This window comes from Schistocerca gregaria, chromosome 3 (assembly GCF_023897955.1).
Source record: "Schistocerca gregaria isolate iqSchGreg1 chromosome 3, iqSchGreg1.2, whole genome shotgun sequence".
Classification (NCBI taxonomy): domain Eukaryota; kingdom Metazoa; phylum Arthropoda; class Insecta; order Orthoptera; family Acrididae; genus Schistocerca; species Schistocerca gregaria.
The window spans coordinates 714380632-714394999 of record NC_064922.1 but is presented as its reverse complement, the minus strand read 5'-3'; the positions used below and the strand labels follow the sequence as shown (position 1 = coordinate 714394999).

General features: G+C 44.3%; 1 non-coding gene across 1 annotated transcript; it reads left to right on the top strand.

Annotated features, from left to right (window-relative positions):
* The first annotated feature begins 4628 nt into the window (after window positions 1-4628).
* On the top strand, window positions 4629-4736 carry LOC126357177 (U6 spliceosomal RNA). The gene has a single exon (XR_007566149.1). It is a non-coding gene; the product is annotated as a U6 spliceosomal RNA (small nuclear RNA).
* Window positions 4737-14368: the final 9632 nt, after the last annotated feature.

Here is a 14368-nt window from a genome sequence, read left to right as displayed (position 1 = left end):
TCGATAAGATACGATATCAGTATTCGGTGTGTGTATACAACAATAGAGACTTCTCTCGCATAACTTCAATGTAAATACAGTTACTTATGCACAGTTTGCAAGCGAACATTTTAGAATTCTGTAGCATTAAGAGTAACTGGATCGTAATGTCAATGTATCGTGGTTCAACGAAAATTTAAACACAGACACTATCCAATACATAATGCAGACTACATCATTTACTCAAATAATTGATACAATTCTTATTATTCTGTACATGAAATGTATTCGCAGTTGTATGAGCAACCATCAGCTGCGTAACGGAATGCCGAGAATGAAAGTAACAGCTGTTGCCGCTTCAGTGCCTGCACACACGTCTGAAGGTACTTTGCAACGTAATTCAGAATAATACAGGCACTTGATCCGCCAACACCGGGCTAGCGACTCTCAAGTAAAGTGTCTCCCCTGTACGGGAATATACGTAATGAATGTACGAGTACAGGTTGTAGACACATGGTTGGCGACATATGAAAGTTTGGGTCTGGCCTTGAGTCGTGCTCGGATAGCCTAATGGTAAGGCGACCGCTCGCAATAATCATGAAATCCGGTTTCGACTCACGGTCCGGCACAAAAATTTATTGTCGTCGTTCCATTATGCAACTGATGTTTTTTCATATTCTCAACAGCGAATACATTTCTGTATTTCGTAACGCCTGTAGTCGCCTCAGTGTCTGTTTCTTTGGACAAGCATGCACGTCCGAAGGAATTTTGCATCGTAATTCGGAGTAAGACAGGCACTGCAATATTATTATTATTATTCTGCATTTATGTTCTGCTGTATAGTATGAATGTGTGTGTGTGTGTATGTGTATGTATATTGGTCTATTAACTAGCGAGGGTGTGAGACAATGCACTAACAGTAAAGTTGTTTATCAGAGCAAGTAATTACCAATTGAATAGACATAAAGGGAGTTAACAGCAGCGTTGTTTGTATGTGTCAGGTTAAAGAGCACATGGCATCAAAGCATTAAGATACGGCGAAGAGGCAGTATTGCGGTTGCAGCAGAGTTTTTATTTATGTTGGCAAAATGGTACCAAGTGTAAGTCATTCAGTTCACAGTCTAGTTAAAGGAACGTCAAAAGGGAACTGATTTAGGCGTTCGAAGCACTGACTGAAATTACATGATAAATCGCTCGTATGTGGAGGGGTCCATGATAGCGATCAATGGCAGGTGATACTGCTGCCGAGATTGCTAGCGATATATCGTTCTTATTTTGTGCCCTGAATGAACTCGTCATCAAAGGGACTACTTGATGACACCAAGAACTGGAGCTATACAATGGTATAAGAGGTCATGGAAAAATGACACTTGCTGCTATAAATTACTTACCACTGAAAGGAAACTCTGGATTAACCAATTACTCCGACAGTGTTGCGCGGGGACGACCAAGGATTTACATGTGCACTGCTCTCGGTCGTGTACAGAGTTCTGTCACCCGGCTGCATACTCTCCCCGCTATCAGTCCACGATGTCTGAAAGGCAGTAGTGGGAATCTGCGAACGCGCTACGTTTAGGTGGCAATGCAGTAGTGCAAAGAACACTGAACGTCTTACATGCAGCTTGGTTTCATGTTTCATAAAACATAGATCACAGACAAAAACATTTCAGTATTATTTAATTATTTTTGGCTTTCTGAAGACATAATAAAATATATATCTGGTACAAACTGTCGACACACGAGCAGACACAGGGAATTTTGCAGATTTTTGTCACTCAGCTTGCCGTATATTCATGACTCAATTAGTCTCATAAATGAAAAAAAGTTTTTAACGCACTTGTATTGATTGAAACATTCTATCACGTTTGCAACCTCATTATGGAGACGAAGAAACTCTTCCGAAGGCAGCAATACAGAACTACTGGACAGTTCTATCGTAAAAGAATCTGTCTTTTGAACGAGAATTGCGTTGCAGACCGATCAGTTGCTTCTGAAAACGTTCAGGGGCGCTTCACCATATTGTCAAACGACAAAAGATCTGGAAAACGCCTCGTAAACAGATTTAAGGTTAGCAGTTTCCTCAAAGCGTTTAGAAGACCATTCGAGTAATTTTTTCGACTCTACAATGAAGTCTTCAAATTTAGCATTTTCTTTCACGCCAGTGAGCTCAGGGAAATGGACGCTTTTATGGTTAAAAGTTGCCTCTCCTAATGTGAGTTTGTTTTTAACTGCATCCACACCAAATAATATATAATTGGTTTCCACCTAGCAGTGTCTTCTTGTGGATAGTGTACAGTCAAGTGCACTTAGAGTGAGAGGTCTGCAGTCTCTTCTGGATGTTATAATTTTCGTTTCTGCTTATCTTTTTCCTTCATAAACAAAAAAGCAAGTTTTAAACAGAACGATCGTGTGAGGTATGCTCCCTGACTTAACAAACGTAATATATAGGCTACATTCCCCATACTCTTAGGTCAGTTCCATCAGTAACCGTTGCAACTGACGACGAAATAGTGCCCGCAGCTTCAGAAAATTTGCTATTGGTACCTTCAATTACATCACGTGTTCCACGCCTGCTAATTAAGTACAAAGTGCTTCTTGATGTCCAGAACAATGAACCCCATACAAATCGTCTGGCCACTTGGAGTGGCCACGGGGTTTGAGGCGCCCTGTCACACACTGCGCGGCTCCTCCCGCCTTAGGTTCGGGTCCCCCCTCGGGCATGGGAGAGTGTTGTTCTTAGCGTAAGTTAGTTTAAGTACTGTGTAAGTCTATGGACTGATGACCTCAGCAGTTTGGTCCCTTAGGAATTCAGACACACACACACACACACACACACACACACAAATCGTCCGTCGATCGTTGTATTATTTTGCCCTTTCGTCGTCAAGTAATTCTTTAAGTTCTTTCTGCCTTGTGATGTCATGCCCTTCCATAGCAGATTCGCAGTACCCGTCTATTATGCGACTGCATAATAGATTTGGAGAATTTTCACCCCTCCCTTTTGTGGTTCCCTTTCATTTTTAAAGGTTGGGGCGGTAGATCGATAGAGTACCCCTTTTTGTGCAAAAGCAATTGGACCTATGAATTTCCTTTATACCACAAATAAATAGTGGAGGATAAATAGCGTGGACACAATGATACCGGAAAACTGAAGAAAGTTGTGCCAATCACAAAATGCCACTCCAAATGTCGGAAGAAACTGTATGGCATTCGCACTGCTAAATGAAATGTCGCTCTGTACCGGGCAGTTCCGAGAAGGATCCGATAAATCGGATACATGCGGGGACAGGCCAAGCCTCCGACCTCACGCGTGCTGCACGCCGTGCACGCGTGAAGTTCTGCATGCCGTGGCCGACCCTGGTATTGCACCTATTGTGCACAGTATCGTTTAATCGCTAGAGTTGGCAGTGACCTCTGCCTGTCCAGTACTAGAAAGATTAAAAAGCCCAGAAAATATGAATGCACTGAGCTGGGACTGTAGACGTGAACAGCACGCACATAAAGAAAATAAATGAATTTATTTTCAACAGAAGCAACAGCTGCAAATTACATTCATTTCCGTTAATAGCCAAAAATTTTAAGACACCTGTAATTGAAAAAGTAAATCAGTTTTGTGACAAAAACACATCGTGATAGATGAAATCTGCACCTAGAACTTTGTAGGAGAATGAATAAATTATGATAGTTCGATTTTGCTGAAATTACAAGATTTAAGGTTTTCTCAACACAAACTCTTTCAGACAAGCCATGATAAACAGCTTGGATGACTAGTTTGCAAAACCAAACTAATCTGAGTATAACTCCCACGTCAGAAATGTCCTTATTCATTACACGTATTACATGTCTGTGATAATTTACATTGTGCATTTGCAGTAGGTTCGGATGGTTCAAATGGCTCTGAGCACTATGGGACTTAACTTCTGAGGTCATCAGTCGCCTAGAACTTAGAACTAATTAAACCTAACTAACCTAAGGACATCACACACATCCATGCTCGAGGCAGGATTCGAACCTGCGACCGTAGCGGCCGCTCGGTTCCAGACTGTAGCGCCTAGAACCGCACGGCCACTCCGTCCGGCCATTTGCAGTAGGGTGCAGTTGGTTTGACACCTGTGTTATGGTTGCCAGGGATTGGCAGAACTCGGATGTTGGCTGGAAGCTTACCATCTGACTTTCTTACCTGTTCCTTGCTGTTACTACATTTCGCGATTTTCTTCTTTGCTGACTAGTGATGGATATTCCGTATTGATCGACAATTGTGTAGTCTGATCCGACGTTCAGCAACAGTATGGACCATTGCAGGAACCTCTACAATGTTGACAACTGCCTCACGTTGCGATTTGTTATTTTATCTTGACGGACACGCAGAAAATAATCCCCGCATAATTCAGGAAACTACCCTGTGGTAACAGCAGGACGTGATTTGGCTGGGGTAAGCGGGACCACGCCCAGGTTCCTCCGAGAACAAGCACCCAATGATATATGAAGAAAAACAGTAAAATTTGCAATGGAGAGGACAAGTGCAAAAATTAGTAAAAGTCAAGTGAAGTCTTTTGCCACTTTAAAATGATGAAAGATGATTCTGGAAATCACTGAGAGGTAAACAAATTCTAATCATTTACTCCGTTTTCTCGCTGGCTCAGTAGTGTGTGCTTGCTTTGGCGGTACATACGCTAAAATTGGAGCGATACAAAAGAAGATGAGCATGCCCCCTGAGCAAGGATGACACACAAAACAGTGAAGCTTGGAAAAATGGTAGTGGAGTGGCAGACTATGATCCCAGAGCTTTGGGCTTCGATCCACTGTCAGTCCTAGGGTTTTCGTCTGTCACTTTGTACTTATTTTGCTAAGGCAATGTCTGTTAATGTTAAAAAATGTCGAAATGCAGCTGTGGTTCGGAATCTGCGTTATCTATAGATCCCATTTAATTGGGTGAGTAAGTCAGTTCGATGATCAGAGGGAGTAAACGGCGCATACCACTTCTAATCGGTGCATCCCTAGTAAACAACTGTGGTGTTCAAACCGACCTTCAAGTTGAGTGCAGCTTTACGTTTACCTATTTACCCACGTATCTGTTAACTGAATCTATAGAACGAACGGAGATTAGGTGTGAGTAAATGTTGCAAGATCCTTTTTAAAATTACACGTTTAAGCAGCTTTAGAGTCAAACCTGTAACAGTCGAGAGCAGATATTTTTGGCCACAGATTGCTACGGTGGTAGGATTATCATGAGTACTCCCGAGATAACGCTAAAGAGACTAAACCAAACGCGCTGGTCTGACAGATGCTACGCCATTTATGCACTTATGGGGGGAGATTCACTGAATTTCTTAAGGATTTGAGAAGCATAATTCTTGCCTGAAAGAAATATAACTAACGCTGCATAGTAATAAGGTCCCAAAAAAATAGTGGAATCCTACAGTTCGTGACTGGAGCCTACAGTCTGGTATAAGATGCAATGAACTGGAATGAATCAATATAGTACATAAAGCCTTGAAATCTGAAAATATGAACGTTGCAGCTATACATGAGCTATTGCGAACGGTTCTGTCAGAACGTATCAGTTGACAAAAATCCAACATTTCTGAAAGATGAGCCATTTTCTAACAAACACAGTAAAGAGACACATCGACGAGCTATGCGAGTATAAGGGGTGTTGACAGAGCCAATAACTAGACTTAGAATCACATTTTATTTATCCAAAGATTGTCAGTACTTATTCGGAAAGAAATAATTTGCTATAACAAATGAATTAAGTTATAGATGAAAACTGAGCAATACTATCTGTGTTCATTGCTCTGCCTTAGGCGAACATTTTAAGAATAAAGCACTTAAATTTTTTCTGCGATCTTTCTCATCTGTTTCCAGCAAAGATGATTTAATTAAGGACTTACGTTAAAGAATAAATATTTAAATTCTGACGCAAAAGACTTAGCAGCGCTGATATCAAGCTACTTTGACGTGTATACAAACGTCCTGATGTATGTAACAGAATTTACAACTGCTGAAAAAGCTTTTTTCTTACTAAATATGCTCTAGATCCTAGTGAAGAACGGTCATCTGATGTATGACTAAGGGAAGAGTTGTCCTTATGGTCAGAGGACTGTTTTGCTGACGAGTGAGAGTAACAGAGATATTGAGTAACCTTAAACTGCAGGACTTTAAGCAAGACGTCTTATATCTCGCTAGAACGTACTATGAGAAACTGTGAAGGGGAAAGTTTTGTTGACTTGGGAATGGAGTGAGGTAGGCTTGAAAGAGGGGGACTACGCCCCGTTTTACGAATTTGAATCAGTGCTCCCACGTTTTCGCTACGGTACAGAAGATGGAGAAACATATGCTGATTTACCAAAATCCTTATTAGCCAGTTCGGAAATATGGTAGGTGCGAAAAGCAATAATGTCTCTGTCCACAAAGCTTTCAAGTCCAGGAACGCGAGCGCCTAGTGAGGCTAGTGCTCGCGTCCGGGATAACGCTCCGCCAGCAGGCTGTCTGTCTCGAACGGCGACGATATCTTCTGTACGGCATCTTGGCAGCGTTCAATGCAGTTGCCTGTGCAGCAGCAGCAGCAGCGCGACATAGCCGCTGAGCGGCGCTTGCTGGCTTATATACAAGTCCGAACGCGCGTGACCTTGCGTCGGACTTAGAATATTTGTACAAGACCATCGAGAACATCGAATTTGCTACAACAGCTGGAGACAAGAAGAATCGTATTCCAGTTAAGTCTGTCGCTGCTCAAGCCCTGCTGGATGGTCCTGCTGTTTTCGTCAGTTGCAGACTTAATTTTAGTTTAGATATAAATGATTCATTTGGTCATGGTAACGGATGGTTTACCGTAGCCATTGTTCGTGGCGGTACTGGAGTACTAAATGTTCCTGGACTTGAAAGCTTTGTGGACAGAGACATTATTGCTTTTCGCACCTACCATATTTCCAGACACGAATAAATGTGTGTAGATGAGCGGATAGTGGGCTCCTGAATCGTTTGCCAGCGAGAGAAAACAGTAAATATACACTCATTTTCAGAAAAAAAACGAGCACTTTGAACGATTACAGATAGGACATTCATGTTTACAGGGCATGTACGGTGGTATGTTGTAGAGAAATGATTAGCACTTCAGTCACCTCAGTTCAACACGAGTCTTGTAGGCTAGCAGGCATCCATAATGTATAAGTTTAAACGTACACTCAATTTCATAGAAAAACAGAACACCTTGAATGACTAGAGGTAGGATGTTCATATTCACAGGAAATTTACGTTGATATGTTTTGCAGAAATGATTAGCGTTTCAATCACCTCGGCTCAACTTGAGCCTTGTTGACTAGCAGGTATAGGGTCCACCATGGGCCTTGATAACTTGTTCTATGGATGATGGTGTTTGGCATTGGGTCACAGCACTGCACCCACAGTTTCACTATATCCACACATTTTCGAATGGCAACAAGTCTGGTGATCTGGCAGGCCACAGCAAAAGGCTGATATCCTATAACACCAAGAAGGGATGGATTCGTGCGGCAACAGGTAGTTGTGCGTTGTATTGATGGAAAATGGCGTCTGGGATGTTGTAGAGAGGGTATGGCTAAGGGCCGCAGGATTCATTCACGTAGGCCACACTTGTCGCAGTGTCCTGGATACGCACCAGCTGTGATTTGTGGTTGTACCCAATAGCACCCCACACCATAAGGCCTTGAGTTGGCTCTGTACGTCATGTGCGATGCTGTCACTGTGTTTCCGCTCCCCCTGCCTGCGGCGAACCCAAAACCGACCATCATTTTCAAACAAACAGAACCTGGACGCGTCCAAAAAACACAGTCTAGTGCCATTCCTGTACCCAGTCATGTGGTCCCATAAAACATTGCTATCAAGCATGTTTTTGGACATTCGTCAAAGATAGGCGGAGAAGTGGACGACGTGTACCTAACCCACGCCATAATAAACGCCAATGAACTGTCACCTCTGATAGTGAATGATGTGTTCCAGTGTTGCACCAGAGCAGAGGCGGACGCAGATCTGTCACGCAATGCCATTCGGATGAGGCATCGATCTTTTCGGGGGATGATCTGCGTGGTGCGATCTGACCCATCTTATCGTGCTCTATGGCCTTCCGTGGATCATTCTGCACACACCCGTTGCATTGCCGAAACACTTTGTCCCGCACAAGCAGCAGTTTCCCGGATGGACGCACACTCTCGAGTGCCAATAATGCGCCCTCTTTCAAACTTACTATTTTGATGGTACGGTTCGCGCACGTGTCTGCGAGGCATCCTACACGTAGTTCAAGTCACGCTGATCCATTACCTTCGGTCTTCAGAAACTACAAGAGCCGCAGGCACCGGTAGGTGGTGTTGCGCCGCGATGTTAATGTTGACCTTGAATCCGCGGTTCGACATGGTTCAAATGTTTATCATTTCTGCGGGACATACTGATGTGCATATACTGTGAATATGAACGTACTATCTCTGCTCAAGGAGCTCCAATCTTTATGACCATGAGTGTATTAAGGGCACTAATTCATCCACACATGAAAATACCGTTGCTCTAAGTGTCACGCATCGCCCTTCGATGTTTTCGAGGTATTCGAGCTCTACTTGTCCTGTGCCCCTCGTATACTTCGACCACCACATTTTCGGCCACGTTCAGCGGCCAGGTAAGACCTCTGCCTCACCTACGGGGTTGTTAGTTACTAGACGAGGCGATGCAATGTTTACAATCGAGCCGCCAGGAACTACCACAGCGTCTGCGGTTGCCAGCTTCACCTTTCAGACGACCCGAGGTCACAAGGACAGAAAAAGTGTTGCAAGACGTCAAAGGGGTGCTCAAGGAACTCAACACAAGATCTCGGCCCCTCTCAACGGGGGTGCCTCGTTCAGACCCCGGCGAAAGTCTGACAACGGACGAGTCCTGAGAGGAAGTAGACTTCCTGTCCCAACCTGCCCGGCCGTAGTCGTCTTATCTTACCTTCTCTTCTCAAGAAAATAGTGATTAATCATTTGGTCATTCCAACTCGCTAGCTCTGCCTAAGAAGTCAGGAAGTTATCTCCAGATAACGAGGGGAAGACGTCTCAAATCATATCGAGCTCCGAAAAACCGATTTCCCATACATCACCAAATATATTCAAGAAGTCAGGTGGGCATAGCCCTATGGTGCTTCTAACATATAAATTTATGGATACTCAGACGGGGAGGAGGTCAAACATGTCTTGGACTCCGATTGATACACAATCGCTTTAAGTCTCCGCACCGGACCCTTTCTGCCGCTCCCGCTGCTCGCCGAGTTGTCGTGACGTCTTCGCCGTGAGCCACACCTGCTGTCGCGCTTCCAACAGCCGTTCACTAGGCGCCGCTTCGCAGTGGTTACCTCTGGCTGTCTCGAGCTCTTCTCCTCGTAGGACCGCGCTGAACGCTCTGTCCTGCTCCTCCATATATTATCCACGATAGATAGTTTTCAATTACCGCGCTCTAAAGTCATTCTCTGACAGAAGCGTACTTTGATCAGTTACAGTAATAAACAGTTGCGTCGTAAAGGTGTGTTTTGTCACTTCTGAGCGGAGAAGTGTCCAAGGAATAGAAAAGCAACTGAAATCACTCAACAGAGGAAAGTCCACTGGACCTGAAGGGATACCAATTCGATTCTACACAGAGTACGCGAAAGAACTTGCCCCCCTTCTAACAGCCGTGTACCGCAAGTCTCTAGAGGAACAGAAGCTTCCAAATGATTGGAAAAGAGCACAGGTAGTCCCAGTTTTCAAGAAGGGTCGTCGAGCAGATGCGCAAAACTATAGGCCTATATCTCTGACATCGATCTGTTGTAGAATTTTAGAACATGTTTTTTGCTCGCGTGTCATGACATTTCTGGAAATCCAGAATCTACTCTGTATGAATCAACATGGATTCCGGAAACAGCGGTCGTGTGAGACAAAACTGGCTTTATCTGTTCATGAGACCCAGAAAATATTAGGTACAGGCTCCCAGGTAGATGCCATTTTCCTTGATTTCCGGAAGGCGTTCGATACAGTTCCGCACTGTCGCCTGATAAACAAAGTAAGAGCCTACGGAATATCAGACCAGCTGTGTGGCTGGATTGAAGAGTTTTTAGCAAACAGAACACAGCATGTTGTTCTCAATGGAGAGACGTCTACAGACGTTAAAGTAACCTCTGGCGTGCCACAGTGGAGTGTTATGGGACCATTGCTTTTCAAACGGTTCAAATGCCTCTGAGCACTATGGGACTTAACTTCTAAGGTCATCAGTCCCCTAGAACTTAGAACTACTTATACCCAACTAACCTAAGGACATCACACACATCCATGCCCGAGGCAGGATTCGAACCTGCGACCGAAACGGTCGCGCTGTTCCAGACTGTAGCGCCTAGAACCGGTCGGCCACCCCGGCCGGCTTGCGTTTCACAATATACATAAATGACCTAGTAGATATGTCGGAAGTTCAATGCGGCTTTTCGCGGATGATGCTGTAGTACACAGAGAAGTTGCAGCATTAGAAAATTGCAGCGAAATGCAGGAAGATCTGCAGCGGATAGGCACTTGGTGCAGGGAGTGGCAACTGACCCTTGACATAGACCAATGTAATGTATTGCGAACACATAGAAAAAAGGATCCTTTATTGTATGATTATATGATAGCGGAACAAATACTGGTAGCAATTACTTCTGCAAAATATCTGGAAGTGTGCGTACGGAACGATTTGAAGTGGAATGATCATATAAAATTAATTGTTGGTAAGGCGGGTGCCAGGTTGAGATTCATTGGGAGAGTCCTTAGAAAATGTAGTCCTTCAGCAAAGGAGGTGGTTTACAAAACAGTCGTTCGACCTATACTTGAGTATTGCTCATCAGTGTGGGATCCGTACCAGTTCGGGTTGACAGAGGAGATGCAAAGAAGAGCGGCGTGTTTCGTCACAGGGTTATTTGGTAAGCGTGATAGCGTTACGGATATGTTTAGTAAACTCAAGTGGCAGACTCTGCAAAAGAGGCGCTCTGCATCGCGGTGTAGCTTGCTGTCCAGGTTTCGAGAGGGTTTCTGGATGAGGTATCGAATATATTGCTTCCCCCTACTTATACCTCCCGAGGAGATTACGAATGTAAAATTAGAGAGATTCGAGCGTGCACGGATGCTTTCCGGCAGTCGTTCTTCCCGCGAACCATACGCGACTGGAACAGGAAAGGGAGGGAATGACAGTGGCACGTAAAGTGCCCCCCGCCACACACCGTTGGGTGGCTTGCGGAGTAAATGTAGATGCAGAACCAATTTGCATCGGAACTCAATATTCCAGGCGACTTATTTCCATCCGCAATATGGTAGTGTTCATGTGTCCATGCTAATGTCTGCACTCTGTGACGTGCAGTGAGTAGAGGCACACTTGCGGGTGGTGGCTTCTACAATCTCCAGCAGGGATCGATCTGGAAGGCGTGACTGCTCACTTGTCGTTGTTGTTCAATATCGATTCTCGAAGTGTTTGGTGAACTGTGGCGAGTATATCTGTTGTTACAACTTGCAAGTAGTTGACGTGGATATCCGCTACCTGCACTTTGTTGTCGTCGACATCTCACTGTCACAGAGGCTGCTCTTTTCCAAAGGAGATGCTCAAGGCAGACTCTTGATATAGGGGCAAGTGAAATACCCCTGCTTGCTCCACGGTGGAGACTAAGTACCCTATGTGCCAGGCATCCATGAAATGTCCACGTTTGAAATCCAATGTTGCCTTGCCTCTTGTGCATCCTGCATGCGATCGTCACTCCTGTAGTCAGTACAACGTCTGAAAACATTTCTGTTAATGACAAACTATTCCATTCGCCGTCGCATGCACTAGATGTTTGTAATAAAAAAAAAGTTCAAATGTGTGTGAAATCTTTTGGGACTTAACTGCTAAGGCCATCAGTCCCTAAACTTACACACTACTTTAACCTAAATTATCCTAAGGACAAACACACACACCCATGTCCGAGGGAGGACTCGAACCTCCGCCGGGACCAGCAGCACAATCCATAACTGCAGCGCCTTAGACCGCTTTTTTTCTTTTCTTTTTTAAATCTCGTTTTGTTCGTTGTATCTGCTCTGGGCGGACGTCGAAAGACACCCGTTTCAGTTCGTTGTTGATCCATTAACTCAGTTTTTTTTATTACAGAGGGCAGTTGGCCCTCTGACCGAACACGCTGAGCTACCGTGCCGGCTCGGCTAATCCCGCCTGGCAATACAGTTGCTCTTAAAGGTTCTAACACCCAGGATGTTCATTAACAGAACGAAGTCACCGACTTGTGAGGCTCCTTCTTCGCCTGCTCTACACGGGAATGTAGTCACGCTGATAACCTCGTACAGGAAACACCTGTATCACACAAGGGCGTGGAAGACTAGATTGGAGTGTCGGTAGTTCGAGGTGGCCATTAAGATTTATTCCACATTACATACACTGGTGACTGTAACATGGCACAGAACATAGCGACCGTTGTGACATCTGTCTTCAGACAGGCGATCGACGCTTCCTAAATCATCTCGGCGTTGGTATGCTTTGCAAACCTCATCCCGTACTTAGTGCTTCAATTTGCATGAAAGGAGAGTGTTCCTTCCCGGGTGCCTCTTTTGGTAGCCGTAGTTGTTCTAGACGCACAGCATCCATCTGTCACAGTAGCAGATGGAATGTCGCACCAGAAACGTTACACAGAAACAAGTGTCTACAACAGGTCACGTGTACTCTGAGGGAATACAAAAAGGTAGTGATTTTGAGACCAAGTCTCACTATTTGTTGTCAACAGGTCTACTTTCATGTGGAAATTTATGCAACAGAAGCGCTCGTTACAGCCGTATTCTTCTAGCAGTTTGGGCATACTGCTGTCATGTAGTCCATTACTGTGATGAAATTCCCGTTTTAGGCTCTTGGCAAAAATATTGTTACATACAAGTAAGATACACATTGACTCACGCTCCAGGTGGTTGTTCATCTCTTGTAGCAAACATTTTTGCATGGGTTTCTAACTTAACTTTTTAACTGTGCGGCGTTTTCATTCACGGGTTCGCCCCAAGAATCTCAAGATACTGGTCTCAACAAGTGACTCAGCACCAGGCGAAGTCAGTATCACGATCTTCTCCTGCTGAAGTTCACAGTGCAATGATCCCGCAGCACAGATCACGAATCATCTTTCACTACCACCACGCGTTATTTCAAGCAACCGTTACACGTATAGGGGGGTCGCGATGGACAGAACAATTGTTTCAAGCGACAACATCTCTCAATAGTAAGGTTAGTATATCGACCAACAACAAATGCAGTAAAGACACAGTCACTGTCATTTCGAAAGCAACATCTGAACAGCAACAGACACACAAACATAAACTTCTAGTGGGCAGTCCGAAATCTACACAATACGTGATCCATTTTCATTTGAGTGCTTGGAGCGCTTGTTGACACCAACAGCTTTTCTCCAGGCCCAGGTTTCAGAAAACCTCAGATCTCACAGTAGACAGTGCAAGTACCACTCTAGTGATAACCGTGGAGACTCTAGTCCTGACATTCGCCAGATCCGGTGTTATATGGAAGCTCATTAGACGCTGGTCCCAGCACCAGACTTCCTCTGGACTTCAAACAGGTAAAGAGCACTGGACTGAAGCTGCATTCGAAACAGTAAACTATGGAAGGAAATGTAGTTATAAAATCATTAGTAATACATTTCATAATCAACTAACATAACAATGGACGTACTGTTAAGATCTGCGGCTGTCCAGCAGTACGAAGCACTGCTAGAGTTTTGAGGTAGAGAACAATTTACTACAGAATCCTCAACGCTGGATCATCTTGAGAAATCAGCGCCAATACCATTTGCAGCCAAGTCAACACCAGGGTGTTACAGCGCTACCAGAACCAACTGCGTCATGTTGACCGTCACGAGGCCACGACGCTTTTCAACCATACCGTATTCCCGTATCTTTCGGGCACGAAGAGTGGTATGTAATGACATTGACTTCTTATCAACGAGACACTGGCCGCTAAGAAGCAGAGTATCTCATGTACTCCACGTTTTGGGTTGTCCGTTCGCTTCTTGGCCCTATGAGCAAATCTACAAACGACGAATTCGTAGCTGCGCCTTGTAATGTTTTTAGATACTAGTAGAGAAATTTGCTTCTGGCAGTACTTGTAAGTATGAGAAATTACCGTCCCCTGTAGTCCAGACCCTGTATAAAACTGTTGGTTCCCATGTAAATGTTTGGATTAATGCGTTTTGAGATCGGGGTAGTAAAGAGCGGACCACTTCTAGCACGACCACACATAGTAAAGCACCATGGTGTCGATTGTGCTTCACGGAGGTCTATGTAAATATTTTGCTATTAAGCGGACACCGTTCAGATAAATTGAACTACATTCCATAGTCAAATTTTTAGTA